The sequence below is a fragment of the Pagrus major genome, chromosome 6, assembly GCF_040436345.1.
Source record: "Pagrus major chromosome 6, Pma_NU_1.0".
In the NCBI taxonomy this organism is placed as follows: Eukaryota; Metazoa; Chordata; class Actinopteri; order Spariformes; family Sparidae; genus Pagrus; species Pagrus major.
Window position 1 is genome coordinate 36,448,847 of NC_133220.1, and position 22,727 is coordinate 36,471,573.

General features: G+C 42.1%; 1 protein-coding gene across 7 annotated transcripts in view; it reads left to right on the forward strand.

The window, feature by feature from the left end:
• The window catches only part of setd5 (SET domain containing 5), a 42,856-nt gene that overhangs the window by 1,133 nt on the left and 18,996 nt on the right, over positions 1 to 22,727 (forward strand). For 4 of the 7 annotated variants that reach the window (XM_073469112.1, XM_073469116.1, XM_073469114.1 and 1 more), the window contains exon 1: positions 502 to 931. The exons of 1 other annotated variant lie outside the window; for it this stretch is intronic. The gene's annotated coding sequence lies outside the window, so the exon portion shown is untranslated. Of the gene's footprint in view, positions 1 to 501; positions 932 to 22,727 lie in introns of those variants that run through there. 2 more of the 7 variants (XM_073469117.1, XM_073469118.1) reach the window with 1 other exon arrangement.

The following is a 22,727-nucleotide window of genomic DNA, read 5'->3' on the forward strand; positions in this document are numbered from 1 at the left end:
GTAGCTAACGTTGTTACTATCTATTGGTATGAAAGCTCCTTCCACGTTAAGACTGATGGATGTAACCCTCAAATGAAAAAACATTGGTCCCTCTAACGCATTGAAATTAATTCCATGGCATTTGAATTTAATAACGAGCATTTCCCGAAACCTCGAAGGTGCAGATCCTCTGTTGGGTGTGAAATATGTTTCCCGAATCCAGCCACTCTCTCCTGCTCTCCTCCCTGTATGCCACCAGCACACACATATCATAATGGAACTGAATTTTCGCACCCCTCCTCACAGCAGTGCCCGCCCCGTGTTACGTAACTGACGGAGAAAATGTAATTGACGTTGTATTTTACCAAAGACACGCATGTATGTGTCGTGTGTAACATGACTGGCACATTGCTGTCGAATCATCGGATAGAGGCGGGATTTCGCAGTAAGGGCCGCCCAAACAGAGAGCCCCTGCACGGTCGCCAGGGAAACCCCGTGGCGTGGTTGTGTGTCAGTTTCGCTGGGACCCGCGGTCGATGCCGGTGAGGAGGGGGATGGGCGCCTCGGCGAATGTAAGGACCCGAGACAGAATCAGAGCCCTGTATCACATACAGCAGCATATATCCCAATATAAATAGCGACTGTAAATATAAAATACACTAAAATAAATGGATTTATCCACCGAGGATCTATAATAGACACTCAATGGATGCAGTGCACCTGGACAGGACAGGGAATTTAACTTTCCGCCTTCCGCCTTGCGTTGGAGACCCTGAGAAGTTTGTTTCCTACCACTGGAGAGGGAGCTACTTTTAAGGGCAAAGGATACAGGAGACTCCGAGGCCGGCCTGTAGGCCTACTGGTCTGGTTGGATTTGATGTTGGGATACTCTAAGGACTTTCTTCTTGACTTGAATTTGCCTTGCTTGTACAAGTTTGGAATGCCTCTTTAGGTGAGTACATTAAATTTGTGTCAGTTGTTAGCAACCCCCTCTATGCATGCAGTAACATAAATATAACATTCACGTATTGACCATGTTTGCAGTCAACCAAACATAGCCATGAAGCTAACTAACTCAGCTAGCTAATACTAAGAACAAGTTGGTTGTCCCCACTACATTTCCACGTCCAAGCGGCTTGCTTGGGTGGTTAAAAGCTCCCCATAATGATGGTCTGCTTGCAGGGCTGCATTTGGCTGTGTCTGGACTGATCTCCTATGGATTTTTGATCAGGTCCTCGTGTTGTTTTTGATAGCTAGCTTGTTAGGCTGGGAATCCAGCACATTACGAGTCAAATAATAGCCAATGTTGTAACATAATTTCGAGCAATCCTGTCCCTAGAACTCTCCACAACATGCTGCAAGTTTTCAGGAGTTTGACTTGTGTGACATTTAGTTTATTAGGGCACCCCCTCGACCAGGTTTTTCTCAGTTGTCTTACCAGGGATGAATCTGTCACACTTAGCTATCGTTGTATCGTTAATGTTACATTAACTTACCAATTGGAAGAGGTAAGTTTTTCCCCACGCCAACTGGGCCACAAACGGGTGCCGGTTTAAAGCATTAATAAGTAATTTTGTTCAAGTTTCGATAATGTGTTTCTACAGTGGCTTAACATACCAAATTCAAAAGTCAATTACAAAGGCAAAAACAACATCAGCAGCGCATCATAGGCACTTTATTCGGTGTGTTCCATAGGTATTGGCTTAATTTGAGATCAAGCGATCTGCAGCCCATAGGAAGGGGTTAGGGCTCGGAAGTTCAGAATCAGACCCCGTAAGGTAATATGCAAACTTGTTTCGTAAGAACCAACAACACGTTTTTGCATCGTTCTTTTGACGGCTACATGCTACACGTTCTTCTTGGACCACGAAACTGTCGAATTTCTGTAAAGTTATTCATGACACAACTTGCAAATCGATCATGACTGGTGATTCGTGTTAGCTAAGCGAGCAGCTGCTGTGTTAGTTAACGTTAGCAGACCGCCATAGGCAACAATTGCTATTCTAGCCTCTTAGCTAACTTTTTGGATGTTTTCCAGTTGATTGTGTCCTCATTTTGAACTAGTACTTCACAGCATATATACTGTGAACCGTTCGTTATATATATACACCCTAAGACGTAGCTGTACGAACGTATTGGTTATTTTTTTTTCTGGACTAGGACGCATAGTTTTATGAAAAATATGGTGTCTGCATCATGGTGTTGTTTAGCTACATCATGTTAATGCGTTTGTCTTTGGCAACATTCCTCACTCCACTCATGCGTGTGAATCAAGCTGAAAGCTCGGTTTTGTTTTCTCTATTTGTGCTTGTTATTTTTTTTTCCTGCGTGTGGGATCTAGCAATCAGAAAACCAGATCTGTTGAGTACTGTCTTGCTGTTCTTCACCTCCCCCACCTACCAACCCCCAGCCTCGGTGGCGGTTAAGAGAAATGGGTGGTATTTTAGAGGGGAGCTCTTGTTTCCTTTTTTAGCCTCCATTTTTTATTTCGACGTGTGAGTAAGTGCGAGTGTCATTGTTGAACCGGAATGTAGCAATCACAAGTTTCGATCAGGATCGAGACCTCATAGCTGCTATGTTTTCAAACACCATTGCGTGTTTGATGATTCTGATCTTTTCTTGATTGTGAGGCAATGCTACGTTTGATCTGACGTTACACCTCTATTGGGCTGATTTCAGGAATCAAAATCTGGTCTCAAGATTAAGCTGTGCCTCGTCATTTCCAGTGTAGTTTTTAGGTAAAATTAAGTAGACTGAGAACTGTAAGCTAGCGACAGCCAGTCGCCAGTTGACAAGTGATATAGGGAAATGGCTGAGTAAATAAATAGCGTCTTTCCGCTCGTGTAGTGTGTTTTTTCTCTGAGCTTTTTAATTTATCAGGACCCCGTGTTTCCCGAGCACAAATGGCTGCCCTAACCGTCGCCTGAGTAGCTGTGCTCCACTCAGCTGCACCACGTCGGCTCGCGTCGTGCTGCGCCTGGAGTCTGGAGCAGTGGACACAGCAAGCACATAGGAACAAGACGTTATTTTTCTCTTTCAAATATGCTTAGACCAATTAGTGTGCCTCTGGATGTGTGACTACCTCCCAGCAGTAATATATTTGTCTGACGTGTCAGAAAATCATTTGCCCATACTTCAGCCATATTAATTTCTTACCCAATCAAATCTTTTTTAAACAGATACGATTGAATGCTTAAACATCCCCAGAGGTGCAACATTTGGTGTCCATGAATCAGTCAAAGTTACATTTTGTGGTTCAAAATCCAAACAGTAAATCAAGTTGAGATTCCAGAATGTATGTGTGGCTTTAGGTAACTTTTCTTTTTCTTTTTTTTCCTTTTTTTTTCTCTGCCTGAGCCTGTGTCGACCTTGCCTCATGAGTACAAAGATTACACTCGTGCCCTGCTGGGGGTGTTCAGCCAGCGCCAAGTATTTGGATTGATCTTGGTGACTGTTGGAAGCCAGATTGCAGTGTGCTGTGCCTTGTTTTCATTGGTTGTGACTGACATTCTCTGAATATGTTTCGCGTCTTTTAATAGACTGTGTGGGCTGCAGTGTACAAACCTGGCCACTCAGAATCATTGGAAACACAAGCCCCTCCAGCACTCCCCCTGACCCTGGCATGTCTTCTTAACTCAACCTACCACCCTGGGAAAGCATGCCATGTACAGCTTGGCGGCCTGTTCCTCTCTGTTGTGAACTGACCTGCCATGTTAGTTTTCCAGGCCTCTCAAGCAGCTTCAGATTAGGTTGTAGAGCAAGATACATGTATTAGGGGTGTTGCCTTACAACAACTGATAAAGAAAGACTGCCTTCTGGAGCAGCACTGAACTTGTATGTGTGGCTCTGTCTGCAGGATGTGGAGCCTTCTTTCCCAATATGGGCCTCTGAAACATTGGAGATCTAAGGAATGTGTAGACATTCAAGGTTAGACTGGCCCCATTTTTTGTTTGCTGAGGAAATAGTCTGTCTCTCTCATTCACATTCACAGAGTGGATACAAACCCAGAAATGTAACTGGTGGGTGAGCTGTGTGTTCTGATGAGTCTGGATCATACACCATACAGAATGTAAACCCTGGTTTGTATGTGTGCTCCTACAAGAGAGAGTGAAGCAGGATGTTGGCCCATTTCCAAAATAAGAAGACAGGATTCTGTCTTGGTGCAGACGGTTGGAGAAGAGAGAGAGGGAGCAGGGGGTGTTGCTGTGAGGAATAGGAATGGGGGGGGCTGTTCTTTTAGCTTTCCATTTGCATGCTGATGACACTCTGTATCATTACATGGAGGGCAGGTGTAGCTATTGATATGTAAATAAGGTTTCATGTGTGCTGTGCCTATGTGACCAAGTCAACCAAGCCTGTGTTGTGGTTCTACTCCTGCATTGAAGCAGAAAGATTCAATTTAAATGCACATAAGTGAGAAGCTGTTGTGTGCATGTTGTCTCTAGTAGTTTGACCGCATTGCATACTATTAGTGTGGAGCAAATGGTCTTTCTCTTGTTCCTTAAAGGCAAATTGATATCAGTCTTTTATAAAAATGAAAATATTAAGATGCTCCTTCACATGTATTTTTATATCTCTTTATTTTCTTAACATATAAAAGTAACAATGTAGATTTTTTTTTTATTATGTTGCATAGATTGCTTATTTCTTCTGTTGTGTGAGAGACTGACTCAGATACCTTCTGCCTTTTAATTTTGGAGATGTATGTAGCACCAGTGCATCTACCGTCCCCTCTCTGTAGCCTCTGCAGCTGCTCTGTGTTGTGTGGCTTGCCGTCCTACACAACGGGGGTTAAAAACAAGTCGCTCTGACGCCTGCCTCATCAGTGCTTTCCTATTGGTGCAGGAGCTCTGGAGCTGCTCCAATGGGGCGCAGCATTTCCTCGGCGCTGGGGGAGCAGTGTTGCAGAGGGCTGTGCTGGTTAATTCTGTTTCGTGCCGAGAAGCAATGCTTCTTGGGAGAATAATGGAGGAGGAGGAGGAGGAGGAGTAGGCTGGGGAAAAAAACAAGGCCAAAAGGGGGGTGAGGCAGGCAATCTACGTAATCATCTGTCTCTCTCTCTCTCTCTCTCTCTCTCTCTCTCTCTCTCTCTCTCCCTCTCTCTCTCTCTCTTGCTCTCTCCCCCCTGTTCTTTCTGTCTCTCCTGCTCTTGTTTTATTGCACCCTTGTCCTTCATTTCCTTTTCTTTCTCTCGCTGTCACGCTGCCTGTCTTGCTTTCTTGTGATACTTGGCTGAGCGCATAGCAGGAAAAAAGGCTCACCAATATTCAAAGTTTCTGTATCCACCTTTTGAACTGCAGGAAGCCATTTTAGGCTTCACCACATAAACCCTCCGTTCTCTCTTTTCCCACCCTTTCCCCTGGTCCTGTCCATCTCTTTCTTTCATGTAACTAAGCAGGACAATAAAGGAGACCGAATAATGGTATATTAAAACACCTAAATGTTTTGAGTGAGGTGAAACCAAGATAGCAAAATCCTCAAGCACATTTCCATGTGTGTTTGCTCAGAGGGTGTTGTCAGACGGGGAGAGGGAGCAAATAAGGAGCAGGGCAGAAGAAAAACAACCAAGGGACCTTTTGCACCAAAGTCGAGCCACTCGACACCAGCCCGCTCACAGCTGCCCTGTTTTGTAATGCACAGCAGCAGTGCTAAAAACAAAGGGGGGAACGAATTGCTGGTGCCAGGTTTTCCTGTTCATAAGCGTCTTGCTTTGTCACCTTGAGCAAATGGTTCCTGTTGGAAAGAGTTAGGTGGGTTTTTTAGTTTGTTTTTTTTTGTAAACAAGCTTTATCTGTCACCATTCACTCATGCTTTATAAATGGGTTTGGTCTTAAAGTAGAACACCACCTCTGAGCCTTTTCAACCCAGATTTGCTCCTCACTCAAGCTTGGCAGTTTATCTATTTATTTAAATACACCCCCCTCACACACACACCTTTTCCCTAGTTTTGGTTGCCTTTCTCAAGACATCATAGGGTTTTTTTGGGTTTTTTTCAAAGGGCCTGTGGGTTTTTTTTGCCTTTCTCAAATCATTTGCCTTTCTCAAGACATCATAGGGTTTTTTTGTGTTAATTTCATAACTTGAAGCAATCAGAGTGGGATAGTTGAAGCCCCACAGCAGGACAAAATGGCTGCCAATCCTGTGTTTTTTCTTTGAGTGACACCTTGTAGTCTTGCATTGGCTAGTCTCACACGTGTTGTGCTACAAATGTTGTTTGAGGTGGAGCCAGGGCAAGCCCTTGTGTCGCTCTGAATAATACTGCCGGCCAAAAGAGGAAAGGGAAATGTCATGTAAATGTGTTTGTCATGCAGTGAGATCATGTGGTGAAGAGACAGAGGGTGTCTCTGGTTTATGTTATGCCGGAGCATGAGCTTATCTAACAATGAGATGGCTGTTATGGGCTTCATGCTTCTGCTAGACCAGTACTTGGAAAACAATTTTCCCCACATTTGGGAGTAGACATGGCTCACAGGAAATACTGCCACTGTGAAAACTAAGTGTCCTCTTAGAGCATTTGGAATTGGGGATAGATTTTAGACAGAGACAGATTTTGGGTTAGTTTTGACTTCATTATCTCGTTTTTCAATTCCCTTTTAACTTTGCGGCTATCTTGGTTATGCGTTTATGATAGAGTTAATTCATTCCATAAAAGCAGTCTGATTTCTGTTTCACCTCAGAGGGAATGGGGAATCAGAAGTAGGGAAAAAGAGGTAGTTGAGACCAAACAGGCAGCAGTATTTTTGCTCAGTCCTTTCTTTTTTCCTCCTCGGGGTTACTGAGCCTCAAACGGACAGTGGCTGGCTTGTTTGTCCTGAAACAGATGATTGATTTTGTGTCATGCTGGCTCTGCTGTCGACTGCTCTCTCCCCCACCCCTCTTATAGCACCTACTTGGTCTTTGTTCCCCATTGTGTGTCTCTCATCCCTGGCCTGGTCCAGGTCCATTCAGGCAGCTGGATGTTGCTGTATTAATGATGGGCCACACGGTGCACCCAGGACGCTTGATCACTCAGTATTACAACAGCCACATCGCTGCTAGAGTCCAGTCATTATCTAGTGACGAAACAACACAGCCACAGGCCCTTTGAAATATAGTACACATTTCCTACAGTGGTGGGAGATGTTTTGCAGAATTTTTTTTATATGTCAAGCCTTTTTCTCTCACCTGTAGCCTGTGCAGACAATATGTTTTAAAGGTACCCTAGTCTAATCACAGCTTGCTCCAGAAATGTTTTCAGCTGGCTCTGCAGTAGCCATATCTGTTTCAGGCTGCTCTTGTGCTTTGTAATTGTGGTAAAGACACATGATTATGCTGCTGTTGTGAGAAATGGTTTGTCTGATTACATCACATAATTGTTTTATTTAACCTGGCTCAGAGTTTCAGGAAGACAGCAGCACAAGTTGGATGATAGTGATTGAAGCTCTGTTTATAATAGCACAATGTTTATATTCGTATTATTTTTGTGCTTAGACTGTGCAAACTCTCACTACTAGTGCTGCATCCAACGATTATTTTCATTATCAATTAATCTGCAGATTATTTATTATTATTTATTTAAGTTTGCATATTTATTTAACCGATTGTTTGGTCTATAAAATGTCAAATTGTGAAAAATACTCACCACAATTCCCCAAAGCCCCAAGTCACATTTTCAAATTGATTCTTTATGAAACCAAATGTCATAAATAACAAGGAAAACAGCTTGTAAAATGACTAAAGTGATGAATCGATTATCAAACTAATCGGCAATTAATGTACTTCCATTTTTCGATCAAATAATTGATTAAATGACAGATCATTGCAGCTCTGCCCCCTATAATCTTTCATTCTGCTGCATGTTTTCGCATTGTGACATAGGAAGGAGGCTGCTAGTGAGTGGCATATGTTTAGTAAAAAATCCATGTATGATGCATCATGTCTTGCGTGTGAGTGTTTGTTATACCTCTGTGATATTGTAAATGTTTTTGGGTGTGTGTGAAAATAAGATCTACAATGAGCCTTGCTTTCTCCCTGGCCACATATTGCATTTGTCTTCAAGCCAGGCTCAATTGATCTGCCTGTTGTTCAACTTCAATTTCCTCCTGCTGTAGCTCAGAGAGTGCAGCTCGCCCTGCGCAGTGCTGGGGAACGGCAGATATTCATATCCTGCCTTGTACAGCAAGCATGTGTGCGGGGGCAGACTGAGGGGGCTGGTGTAATCTCACTGGACTAGATGTGTTGTGGAGGTTTGGCGAGGCACAGGTGGACACTGCAAACACAAACGTGCTGTTAAAAACCTACATTTATTTTACATTTTTATGTTCATGTATACCCTCGAGCAGTCTCTCCTTGGAGCTTTATGTCATAGACATAGTGAATACAAACATGAAAAATTTAGGTTGTTGTGAAAATCCTTTTATAAAAATGATATCTACCTACTTTATTTGCATATCTGATTGACACTAGTTTTTTAGGTTTAGGCATTTGATCATGTATATGCCACACAAAATCAACAAACTACAAAAATACAATGAGGAAGGCCGTGTTGTCATGGCCTTCCAGTGGCATTAAAGACAAATTAATACAACAACAGTGTCTCGTGCTCTGCTGCAATATTATAGACAGTCTTATATGTCTGTAATGCTAAGTTTAAAAAATAAATTTACTTATTGGGTCATGCTCAAATTAACAAGATGCTGCTTATTAGTTACAATGTCTCCTCTGGTGCTGGTTACATACTGTTTTTGTTGAATTTCTTGCACAAGGCTGCATTTCAAATGTTCAAATATCCAGATATCCACTGAAACCCTGAATTACGCTGTATATGATCTATTCCTTTAAAATGAATGTTGGATGCCCATGTCACTGAAGTTACCAAGTTACTGAATGACAATTGCCTTTGGTATTTTTCCCTTCATCAGCGCTTTACCCAATTCAGAAGTTCCTTATTGATGAATAAACTTCTGTGAGTTTGCTGTGAATGAGCATGCTCATGTGAACGCTCCCATTTCATTTGTTCTTTCAACTGTGTAGAGCTGTGTGGAGGTTTAGCTGAATTTCTAGAATGAGTGTTAGGGGATTGTGTATGTGTGGAAACTGGAAAGTAAATACATTGCCATCTGCAGAAGGGTTTTTTATTCTACATGCAGTGATTCTATGTGGATATTCAACTTAAAATGACTCTGATTAGTTTTTATTATTATTATTAATTTGGATAGCTGCCTGGTAAGTGACATCTGACAGCGTAAACTGGTAGTGGCATTATATCTGACTGATGACCAAACTGCTCAAATTACTTGATGGCCCCAAATCTCTGAGGTCTCTGCTTAGCTTTAAGGCTTAAGAACAATGATAGCATGCTTAAATGTTTACAGGGCTCCAGGGTGTGACTGTTTTGGTCACACAGGTGCCCAAAAAGCTGTCAAGTGCAATGAAATACACTGCTCAAAAACATTGAGGGAACACTTTAATCACACATCAGATCTTGATGAACGAATTATTCAAGTTGAAAATCTTTATTGATGTACATTGTATAATTTGTTGAGAACAAAATGACGTAATAACAGTCGATTGAAACAAAACCATCAACCCAGTGTGGGCTGGATTCAAAATCACCCCGAAAATCCAAGTAAAACATTGAAATCACAGGCTGGTCCAACTTTCGTGAATTTTATCAAGGCAACTCATAATGTGACTCAGTAGTGTGTATGCAGCACTCAGAGTACCGTTATCTATGACATGGAGGTCTATGGGACCCACCAAGGATATGCCTCCCCAGACCATCACTGACCCACCACCAGACTGGTCATGCAGGATGATGTAACAGGCAGCATAATGTTCACCACAACGTCTCCAGACTTTTTCATGCCTGTCACATGTGCCCAGTGTGGACCTGCTCTCATCTGCGAAGAGAACGGGGCGCCAATGGCAGACCTGCCTATTCTGGTGTTCTCTCGCGAATGCCAATCGAGTTACACAGTGCTGGGCTGTGAGCACAGGTCCCACAAGAGCACGTCGGGCCCTCGTGCCACCCTCATGTCTGTTTCTGACAGTTTGGTCAGAATCATGTACATCAGTAGCCTGCTGGAGGTCATTGTGTAGGGCTCTGGCAGCGCTCCTCCTGTTCCTCCTCACACCAAGTAGCAGATACTGGTCCTGCTGCTGGGTCGATGCCCTTCTACAGCCCTGTCCAGCTCTCCTCGTGTAACAGCTGGTCACCTGGTATCTCCCCCTTTCTCTTCAGACTAGGGATGTAACGGTTACCGGTGTCACGGTAAACCACGTAAACCAAATTCCCGACGGTGAAGGTTACCGTTTAAGTTTTAATTACCATGGTAACCGCCGCGGTCGATAACCACGGTGTGGAAAACTCGCGAGATACTTTATCCAAGTCTCCCTACGCAGGCGCAGCGTGCAACGTGCGCTTGTTATGTAGTGAAGAAGACATGGCGGAGGGAGGACGTGATAGTAGCGGCATTTTTCCGCCTTCAAGGGAACCAAATCTGAAGTCTGGGCGTATTTTGGTTATTATAAGAATGCTCAGGGACAGCTGGTCGAGGATGGCAGCCGTATCTGCAGGAGCTGCAAGAAGAAAGTTGTTGCGAGGGGCGGCAACACATCCAATTTACTTACTCATTTGCGCGACCATCACCCTCAACTGATAAGCGAACGCAAGGTAAATTAACCTTAAGCTCAGGTGCATGATGTGTGTGTATGTCGAGTTTTCTCTGTCTAATTTGCTGTTGTCACTAATGTAAACTGACCAGATAGTAGTATAACTGAACGAAGTTGATCCGTGATTTGGCACGTTATCTGAACCGCTTATTAATTGTAGATTTCACTTTTTAAAGTCGACCTAATAATTCCCCAAATATTGATGCAGAGCTGCAGGGAAGAGGATTTGAGACAAACACGTACTGGGTGGACTGAGTTAATGAATGCAAACTGACCGAGATGACTGACTTTCATCTCAGCTCCGTTCACCGGAGCAGCGTCTACCTGTGGCTCAGCAGCCATTAGACCAATCAGATTGACCGAGTCCATTGACAACAGACGAGCAAGCAGACAGAGACAGACAGCCAATATATACAAGTAATATCAGAAATATATAATACTTGTGGATAATTTGTAGAATAGACTATATATAAAGAATAATCTAAAATGGTGAATATAACAAGTGTCTAGATAGAGATAAGAGCCAAAATAGAGTATTCATAATTAATTTAACAATAATCCTTTTTGTTTTGATCTAAAAGATTATCCAACCTGTTTCTCACAAAAGTGATATGATCTAGATTGTGAGTTTTGTGATCTGTTGGTTGCACCCTTAGTATTAAGTAACAATGACAGTAATAATTAATAATGACATTTTCTATTCATTTTTTTCACAGAGAGGGTCTGCTGGCTAATCGAGTGCTACTGCCAGTACATCTCATTCTACCGCTGTAACGCAGACATTACAGGACGCGTTTCAAAAACAGGCTGCTTATACCCTAAGCCTTTTAATATATAATAAATCTATTTAAATATAAATCTTGGTGAAATTATTTCAATTTATCAGTGTATCAGTGTTTTTTCAACATTTTGAAGACATTTTAAAAATACCGCGGTATACCGATAACCGTGATAATTTTGGTCACTATTACCGTGGTGTGAAATTTTCATACCGTTACATCCCTACTTGAGACTGTGCTGGGAGACACAGCAAAACTTTTGAGACCACATGTATGGATGTGCCATCCTAGAGGAGCTGGATTACCTGTACAAACTGATTGGGCTGCAGGTACCACCTCATGCTACCAGTAGTGACGAGGACACTAGCAGAACACAAAACTGGAGAAGAATCAGTCAGGAAGGATAAGGAGAGAGCAATTGTCTGTGGTCACCACATTCAAAACCATTCCCTTTTTGGGGGTTGTCTTGGTTTTGCCAATCCATTGCACCTGTTGTCACTTTCATTTGCACCAACGCAGGTGAAATTGATTCACAATCACTTGTGCTTCCTAAATGGACATGGTCTACTTTGTGTTCATAAAAACGGTATCTTTGTTAATTTATTTCTAGAGGTGAGCGGAAAAATGCAGCTGGTACTGATCTTTCAGTACTGACAAAAATTGATATTGATACCATTTAAAATACTCAGCATCTATAGGTATCAATAGATTTTATAGATACCGCTAGGCTATATAATGTGACCAAACCTGCGTATGACCCAGTCATGTTTGTCTTTAACAGAGAATCCAGTTTGGAGTGTAGCTCCAACACATACAGGTGAATTGTTTTTTTTTTAAACTGGGCCCTATATTTAGATGTTTGATATGTAAATGATTCATACTCACCAAAAGTTGTGGAATTGGTCCAGTAGATCGCGTCAGCTGGCAGCCACAACACAACTGTGATGGCCGCAACGTAATCCTGTGGGGAAATTCTGAGAGTCAAAGTTGCGTCCATTAAAAGTGCTTGTTTTTACCATTGCCAGGCTGAGGTTGTGTCAGAAAACATGATGACCTTTTTGTCAAAAAGTAAATTTATAGATTTTGTTACCAGAAACACCAGTCGTGTTCAAGGAAAAGTCTCAGGCTCCAGTGTAGAGCCTTGGTTTAGCTGAAAGGTTCCAAAAATGAAGCAGAGTGACCTACAGAAAGCTCTGAAGGGCTGCTTAAATGGCAAAACAGACTCCATTTTTACTTTTTAAACATAAGCTAGTGATTTTTGTTCTTGACATAGCCATACTCGCCATCACCCCCACCACAATATAAATTTGTAGGTCAACCAAATTACAGATGTTAATTAGCTAATGCTGAATTAGCCTTTGACAGTAACAGAATTGCGCTTAACATCCTGACGGTAGTCAATAAATCAAATGCTCTGGCAAAAAATAAAATCTATATCTATATCTGTAATAAAGCCATCCAGTCATTTAATTTGGCCTGAATTGAACGATTGGATGGCCTACCTGCCTGTCTACCTATGTACAGTGCCTATAAAAAGTATTTGTCCCCTTGGATATTTTCCCCTTTTATTGCTTGTATAAATGGAATCATTTTCAGCAGCTTTGTTCCGAACGGTTATTTCAATTAATTTAAATCCAATCAGAAAAGTTTTTTTCTTCATTATCAAAACAATTCATCATTGCAATATTCCTCAGTTAACATTTGGCATCAACGAATATGATAAGCTTGTTGTCGGAGAGTTAGAGATTGGGGACGTTGTTTATTTATTTCCCAGCCTTGCCTCTCACAAACAAGGTAACAAACGTAGAGTGAAATTATCACTCAACAGACTCGAAACTCCAACGCACCATCTTCCTACCGCCTATTAATCGGAAGGTCGCTGGTTCGAATCCCCATCTCCCCCAGCTGCATGTTGAAGTATCCTTCAGCAAGACACTGAACCCCAAATTGCTTAGTTGGCACCTTGCATGGCAGCCTCTGCCATCACTGTATGAATGTGTGTGTGAATGGGTGAATTTGATAAGTGTTGTAAAGTGCTTTGGGCAGTCTGTAGACTGGAAAAGCACTATAGAAATGCCATTTAACATTTAAATCTGCTAAATTACTACTCTAACTGGCGCGCTACCTCACTAACATGGCAAACAGATGTGATAAGCATGAGTGATGACTAGGGATGTAACGATACACTCAACTCACGATTCGATATGGTTCACGATTTTTTGTTCACGATACGATTTTCTCACGATTTTTTTTTTTTTTTTTTAAATCAAAATGAGCTACAGACAAATTATGACCAAATAAAATGATCTTTTATTCATAGGAAAAAAATCTTAGAGGTGCTTTCTTTACAGAAACTCTGTAAAACAGTTTATGACCTCTTATAAAAAGTGCAACTTAAATGGTCACCACATGAGCTCATACCTCCTGGTAGAGTTTTGGCACCACCACCTGGCTGAAGTGCTGTCGTGACGGGATGCGATATCTTGGCTCCAGCGTGTTCATCAACAGCCGAAAGCCCTCATTTTCAACGACTGAAAATGGCCTCAAATCTTTTCCAATAAAATAACCAATTGCCCTGGTAATTCCTTGCGCTCTTGCGTTGTTATGGGGGAGAGGAGATGCAAAGCCCCTCGTCAGGGTGGTTTGCCCCTTCGGCAATTTTCGCTCAGGAGGTGGCGTACCGTTACTTTGCTTCTCACTGTGGTGGCGGCTAATATGCTGCTGCATGTTGCTCGTGTTGCCGGTATATGTTAGCAGTCTCTTGCAATATTTACATGCTGTTTTGGTTTTGTCTGTCCATTTCTCACCGATTGTATTTGTGTATATGGGGAATCCAAAATGCCGCCACACAGGTGATTTTGAAAGTTGTTGCCTACCGTCGCCATGTCTTCCCTCGTTCTGTGCCCCGTACCTACGTAGTGACGTAAGTCACGTGACTTGACGTCTGACGTTGAACAAATGAATCACCAAACAGTGACATTTTTTTAAGATAACGTAACCTATTTCTAAAAAAAAAAAAAAGAACGTATCCTACTTCTCTTGCATTCGCGATTCATTTTTTCTGTCAACCGGTGCAAATCGTCACGCATTTGTACCGATTTTTAATCGTGTCACGATGCATCGTTACATCCCTAGTGATGACGGGTGTCAGAGGAGAGTAAAGTATGGGCATGTTATGTAAATACTTTCCAGCATTACACCTCACCACCTAGCACTTAGGCTGCTTCTTAAAGTTGCTTCTTTTCATTTTATGAGCCAGCTAGCCTAGCAGACTGGTTAACCTTGCTAGTAGGGGTGTAAGGATCTCGATTGTAAGCCGGATATCGATCGAAATGACGTCACGATCTCAACCTTCGAAATCAAGGATTTAGCCACGCCCCCAGTGTAACGTCCAGCAGGAGTGCTAAGAGGGAAGAAAACACACACAGCATGTCGTAGTGCAGTGAGTGGAGTGCAGATTGGTTCCAGCGCTGTGGCGAAAACACAGGTTTTCCCATTCATTTTAATGAGGATAGTTAGTTTTGGCTGCGACGCTGCATGCCGAAAAAGTTGAGAAGGAGTCAACTTTTAGAGAAACACAGCCCTATGTCACATTGCGGTGACCAGTCACATAAGCTGCTGATCAGACTACGACCGACGCCACAGTGGAGTGTAACGTAATGCGTTGTGTGTATTCACTCAGTTTGGCTTTGTGCACCAGTTTAAAACACATCTGTGGATGCCGATGATCACTGTAGGACCGGCATGTTTAACCTACTGTGGCAGAGGCATGACCAGAGATCATGAGTAGTACAGGTCACAAGCAGGGCATGTTATTTAGCATGGATAGATACTACAGAAGGAACACAATAGACATTTCTCTATGTAGCGTTAAGTTTCACTTTCACTTCGGTCTCCAGTTTAAAACACACAGTAATGACAGTAATTTCTTGTTATTTTTAATTTGTCGACAAGGACAAACAATCAGTAGTAGGTCCAGCATGCTAGTAGCAGAACAACGGAGCAGCTTCCCCTTTCGGCAAAAGTCTGATCAGTGGGGGTTGCCAACATGTCACACACATGGACCATGGCGTGACACTCCCACACTGACACACCAACCTGCAGCGTTTAGCCGCACCACTGTCTGCTTGCTATGCGCGTGTACTACGCGTCCACAGGCAACATGACAAATATGGCAGGACATCTCCGCAGGCATCATAAAGAAGTAAACGAAACTGAGAAAACAACACAACATTTATGACACATATAATATGTGTCGCGACATATTGGATGTTTTGTTGTGAACTTAAATGACATCTGCTATGAAGAGTGCACACTGCAGTTACAAAAAAGAGTCACTAGATGACAGGTACCCTCTATGACTATGACTTCCAATTGACTGGTGAAACAAGTTGTTACATATTGTTCATGAATTATGTAGATTTGACAATAATTTGTACATTTCAAACAAATAATGGAGATTATATCACTCATGACACCATCTTTGAAATAAGAATTAAAAAGTTAAATGAGTTATCAAGGCATAAAACCAATGATCCGAGACTAGACTAGTCTAAAAATGGCATAGGTATCTGTTCTAATAGGAAAAAAAAACAAAAAAGAGATTGAGAATCGAATCGAATCGTGACCTTTAAAATCAAAAAATCAAATCGAATCAAGGATTTGGAGAATCGTGACACCGCTACTTGCTAGTGAGGTGATTATCAAAACAATTAAAAATCCTGAAAACACCATGAACAAAAATGCATGGTAAATATTGTTTAACAATATGTTATGTACAAAGCTAACTGTGACAGGTGAAGTAACTAACTTAAAGTGGCAACAGACATCTTGCATGCACCTTGTGTGTCCAAGTGGTATTATTGTTGGCGCTACTGTTGACAAAGAAAACTGGAAGGTTTCCATTTTTCTCAGTCACAAATGACAACACAGCAACATATCAATTGCATTTTGAAATCAACATTTACTTTGTAATGATATGGCCAGTTTAAGGATGAAAAGCACTGTGATCGCTAAGGTTGGAGGTGCAGGAACACCACATTTTTAGGTGACCTCTTTCAGTTGTTGTTTGTTTTAGGGGGGTTCTCCCTTCAGTCTCCTCTTTAACAGGTAAAATGCATGCTCAATAGGGTTTAAGTCTGGAGATTGACTAGGCCAGTCTAAAACTTTCCATTTCTTTCCCCACTCCTTGGTTGTTTTAGTAGTGTGTTTTGGGTCATTGTCTTGCTGCATGATGACGGATCTCCCGATCAGTTTGGTTCCATCTCTCTTTAAATTGGCAGACAAAATGTTTCTGTCAACTTCTAAGTTTATTTTGCTGCTGCCATCATGTGTTACATCATTAATGAAGATCAATTGAGCCCATAGAAGCCATGCAAGCCCAAGCCATGATATTACCTCCACCTTGTTTCACAGAAGAGCTTGTGTGTTTGGGATCATGAGCAGATCCTTTCTTTCTCCACACAATAGCCTTTCCATCACTTTGGTAAAGGTTAATCTTTGTCTCATCAGTCCATAAAACTTTGTCTGAGGACTTATGAGCCTCGTCTTGGTAATTTTTGGCAAATTCCAATCTGGCCTTCCTATTCTTACTGCAAATGACTCGTTTGCATCTTCTGGTGTGGCCTCTGTACTTTTGTTCCTGAAGTCTTATGTGAATGGTGGATTGTGATACCTTCACTTCTGCCCTCTAGAGGCTGTTGATGATGTCACTGACAGTTGTTTTAGGGTTTTTCTTTACAGCTTTCACAATGTTTTGTCATCAACTGCTGATGTTTTCCTTCGTCTACCAGTTCGACATCTGTTGCTGAGTACACCAGTGGTTTCTTTCTTCTTAGGGACAGTCCAAATGGTTGTACTGGCTATGGCCAATGTTTGTGTAATAGCTCTGATTGATTTTCCATCTTCTCTCAGCTTCAAAATTGCTTGCTTTTCTCCCATAGACAGCTCTCTGGTCTTCATGTTGGTTACACCTTTTTATCTATAAATGCAGTCTGCAAAGGCAAAACCCAAAGCTGAAACTGAGAGTAGACATTCAGCGCTATTTATTGTTTGAATAATCAATGTGATAGGACGCACCTGGGCAGCAAAAAACACCTGTCAGTCACATGTTCCAATAATTTTGCTCATTTGAAAAATGGGTGGGTTCAAACAAAAGGTGCTTTCTTCTCAGTTTTTTAACAGATCTGGGTGTAAATACTTGGAAATGGAAGCTGACATACTGATCTCTTGTCTCATATTCATCTTTTGGTGTCAAACCTAAATGTTTTCAGTGTACAGCAAACATAAAGGAATTGGCCTTGCTGTTCCAATAGTTTTGAAGGGGACTGTATGTCAGTGTTGGGTTGCTCTCCAATATTGCCAGTCTGGTGTAGGATGTTAAATGGACTTGATTTTATGCAAACCGACTGAACCGGCTTTTGTCAAAAGTCTTTATAGGTCCTTGTGCGTCACGTTGTTGTAATGGCATGGTTTGGCCATTATAAATAAAATTGGCTTCAAAGCCCAGCACACTTCCTGGTGGCATGGTTATACCCCTGTGCTACACTCTTCATTCATGGAGTCTCAGCTCTCATGTTCCACTTGGGAGTGGTAAAACTCTGTATTGCTAGTCTGGTATGTGATTTAATATAAAACCAGTTTACATATTTTCACAACCCTAATCTGTGTAATTATTGAGTGCATGAGGTTGGCTAAACTTTCTATAGGCACTGTGTCTGCAAGTGCATAACGTGTCATAACGCTTGCAAAACTTTTTGTGCTGAGCTCTGTTCAGCCGAGTTGTGGCATTTTGTTTATTCAGGCCTTTGAACTGCTGTGCATATGTTTATCCCTCTATGTGAAATGAATGTACTTCTATAATACCCTACAGACAAAGTTAGATATTTAAGGATAATCAAATGTCTTTTTGGGGGCAATACAATGCACATCTGTGATGCTTAACAATGTCAGAACTATTGTGTTCAAGAAAAAGAAGAGAGGAGAGAGTTATGTGAAAGATGACAAGAGACAGAGGGTCTCCTTTGCTGTTCATTTTGTGTGTATGTCCCTCCCCCTTGGACTTGTTTCCAAAATGGCCTCTGTTCTAGTGGAAGTGAAAAGACTTTGTTGAGCCTGCTGGTAATTTGAGCCCGGTATTCATGGCCAGAGGAACGAACAAGGAAGGGAGGGAGGTTGTTGGGGAGGAGGAGAAGGGAGTTTAAGAAAGGCTTTCCTTCTTCGTATGGAATTTACCTCCGTGGTTCACCGTCTGGTTCTTTTGGAAGAGGCCCAAATAGTGACTCCCTTTGTGAGTTAGGTAGGAGTGAGGTGGCTATTTGTGTGAGGCAGCGATCTTCCACAGGGATAATAAACAGCCAGTGGTTTATGTAAAAAGGCTCTGAATGGGGCATCATGGGATCCACTCCATGCTATCATTTCTTTGTATGTTACAAATCTTTGTTAACCCTTCATGTCCCCTTTCATGCTGTTTTCTTGATGTATTTAACGAGAGGAAGTGTTCTTACCTATCGTTCACTATCTGTCTCTGTATATCCTCACCTGTATGCCTCTGTTCTCATTGTGGCCACTGGAGTTGTAGCAGAATGTTCTGCTTTTGTAACCAAAGGCTAGCTGATATTTCTTGTTGCTACCTACCTGTGTGTGTGGCTGGATCCAACTGGATGGGGCTGACATTCTCCATTTGACAGTGAGCATGGTTGAACTGACCTTGACATTGTTGGAAGTCCCCAGCCTTGCTGTGGTTGCCTTGGTACTGGAGAGCGAGGGCAGCAGTTGCTGCAGCCAGGGGACCACTAGAGAAATGTCATGCATCCTGTTGCTGTGACTCTTTACTACTAAACTAGCCTCTGTTTGAATGTTAGGGTTAATTTTTTTGTTGTCGAAGAGAGGCTTTTTTCTTTTTTGGGACATGCGCTTGTGGTGAATCTGATCACTCTGATGTTTGTAAGGTAACGGACTTGTATGTGTCTGCCCGGGGGATGACCTTGCTATAAGCCAAATCCTCTCGTCAGCGTGTGAACGGAGCTCAGGAGGGCCTGCTTCTTTCTGCAGCCGTGGCTGCTGTCTCTGGCTCTGCGTCTGACTTGGCGGCAGAGCGAGCGAGCAGGCGGGGAGGACAGAGGAAGAGAGAGCCAGTAAGAGCAGAGGAGTGTGGGTCAACGTTTCAGAGGAGTGTGGTCACATGACAAGAGGGTCGGGCCTCATGTTTGATGACTCACCCCTCCTGGCGTCTGGGTGGAATGCGCCTCCTGCTGGTTCGCTTTGTTAGTGCATCCTCATGGGAGGCTGAATGTAAGCTGAGCTATAAAGCCCCTGGTTGTTTTTCTGCTCCTTGAATAGCTCCCCCTCCCTCTTTCCCATGCTGAAAGTGTCTGTATGGATGAGAGACATCATGTACATATGAAGTTATTATTTTAGATGAAGGCAGATGAAAGCTCTCTGATATTGTCACGTAAAAGACTTAATTGTCAACATGAGTCAGCAAGTTTGGGTCCTGATCAGGTGTGTAGAAGATGGTTTCCTGTGTTGTGTTGGGATTTTGTGAACTTGACAACCCTTTGTCAATGTTCAACTGAGATAACTGTTGTGACCTTAAGTACAGGGGCCCTGTTTATATGTGACCCCGCTTCCTTTTTTGAACTGCCCATTTTCTTTCAGTAGTCATTTTACTAGTCAGGAACTGCACTGTGTCTGACTAGTAACTATGTCATGGGTAATTTTGATTTAAGATAATGTAGTGTGAGACATTTTTTAAATAATGCACTAAAAGAGAATGTGACTGGGAATTCCCCCTTGGCATAAATGAAGTGTTTGGGCCATCTATCTCAACCTTTTGAATGTTGATCTTTCACTTGTACCTCTCCCCAAGGTGACCTACTCTTGTTTAATGGGCTTGATGACGTTGCTCTGTTTATTATACAATTGTAGAACAGTTTTAGTAACAAATTCTGCTGTGTATAATTTAATATATACAGGTAGATTTTAGCATAAATTCAAGAGAATAGCCCGTAAGCCTCCTATTCAAGACATTTTGATTTGTCATAGCAGGAAAAGCACATGTGTAACATTTACTTTTGATTGCATTTCATGTAGTGTCAGTTGCAGGCCACTGCTTTGTGCATTTTGAACACTAGCCCTTTTCACACAGAGACTCCGCATTATTGCCGCAAAGAAGGATCGCCTTTATGCCGCCTTTCTTTGTTCACACTTAACCAAGCAGTGCCAGCTTAAAGCCGCTCCAGTGTGTCATTTCATACAGTATGCTGGCCTTGCGGAACCAAAAGAGGCGTGACAGCACACATCGATTTACACCTGTTAATCTAAACATGTATCCGCCGACTGTTTGTTATCTTATGGATGCAGTTATAATGTGTTGTGATTGAGATCCTGGCCCCCCATGCACCGTGGAAAGTGACAAAGTTAGGTTTTTTGCTCTAAATTACATAATTGCCATCAGTAAACAGCAGACCCTGTGTGGTTCTCACTCAGGAGGAGGGATGGTGTTTTCTGGGGGAAAGTTCACTGAAGTTCCGTCCGGAGGGCTCACCTTAACAGTGAAGTTGCCAGAGAAACTAGCCCCGTTCACACTGTCCTTTCAGTGCGGGAATCATGCACCGATACTCCGCCTCGCCGTCTGTGTGAAAGTTACAGATGCGCAGGTGGGGTCAGTTTTGCTCCGGCTCTGATGCGCCTCCAGAGGTAGTATCAGAGCTGCAGCAGAGATGAGCCAGTGTCTGTGTGAATGGAAAAGCCTGCAGCGCGGAACAAGGGTGTGTCGGTCTGATAACTAAACAATCCTTTACTCATCAAATAAAAGAAAAATGTCCCACGCTTCACCCTTCAAAGCAACGTTACAGGACCAGACAACAGTAATATGGTTACAGGTAGTGTCTTTGGCATCTTATATGAGGAAAAAAATACTGCATCCATAGATGGAAAAGCCTCTGTCATCCTGTCTGTCCTACTGACTCTTCATCACATTTCTGCCCGAAAAACAGCATCTGTCCCCGGCCGCAGAGCCAGGCAGCTCCCACAGTTGAATGACGTGGTTATGTGACGCGATTCAGAGCAAAAAACTTTAACTCACCACGTTTTTGTCGCCTTCCACTATTATGTTGTTGTGGTTACTGTCTCTGGCAACTAGTATTGAAAAAAATCACAGCGACTGTGAGACCTCTTCACCAAGACTTCAGTGAACTTTCCCCCAGCATTCCTGCCCGCAAGTCAGAATCAGACAGGGTCCGCTTTTTACTTATGGTAATTGTAATTTAGAGCATAAAACGTAACTTTGTCATTTTCCAGGATGCATGGTGGGTCAGGATCTCAATCACAACACATTATAACTGCATCAATATGATTATAAACAGTCGGCTGATACATTTTTAGATTAAGGTGGAAAAAAGGGGGGAAACGCGTTGGAGAAAAAAAACACATGGATATCAACCCCATGATGTGTACCGTCACTGCTCTTCTGGTTCCGCAGCGCAGGCATTCTGTATGAAATGACACACTGGAGCGGCTTTAAGCCGGCGTTGCTTGGTTCAGTGTGAGCAAACAAAGGCAGCATAAAGGTGAGCCTTCGTTGCGGCGATAATACAGAGTCTCTGTGTGAAAAGGGCTAGTAACTACAACAACACAATAGTGTTCTCCAAAAAACTCTTGGCTCTGGAGGCATCATAAAAAATTCAAGAAAGCATTTCATTGAATGCAGAATTATTATACATCCCTGAGTGCAGGAGTCAGCTTTTTTAAAAAAAATTTTCCGAGAAATGACGAACTCTGAAATACCAATAAGTTTAATTTTAAGAAATTATCTTTATTTAACATTGTTGGGGCATATAGCGCAAGACATGTGAGATGACAACACATAGATTTTGACTAAAGCCTGACTGATACTCATTTCTAGGGGCACTGCCATAGTGATGTCTGGGAGCAAAAATTTCGATAAATCTGACGATATAAATACATTTTTTGCAATTATCTTTCAAATGTATTTTTTTAACACTTACACAAATATAAAAGATATATAATGGAGGCCGAATATTTAAAGTTTTTACAATAAACATTATTGTCCAAAACAACATTATTGCAGACAGTAAACTTCACTCGGAAGTTATTAATTTAAAATAACCAAAAACTTATTTTTCTGCATTCTTGGTCTCTAAAAAATAGTCTTTTGGAGCATATCGGACAACATTTATGGCAACACCAATATATCTCTGTATCTGTGATACGCAAATATCGGCCGATGATTTTGGCAAACCAATAGATCGGTTAGGCTCAAATTTTGACTTTAAAAGTTGCTCATGCGGTGGT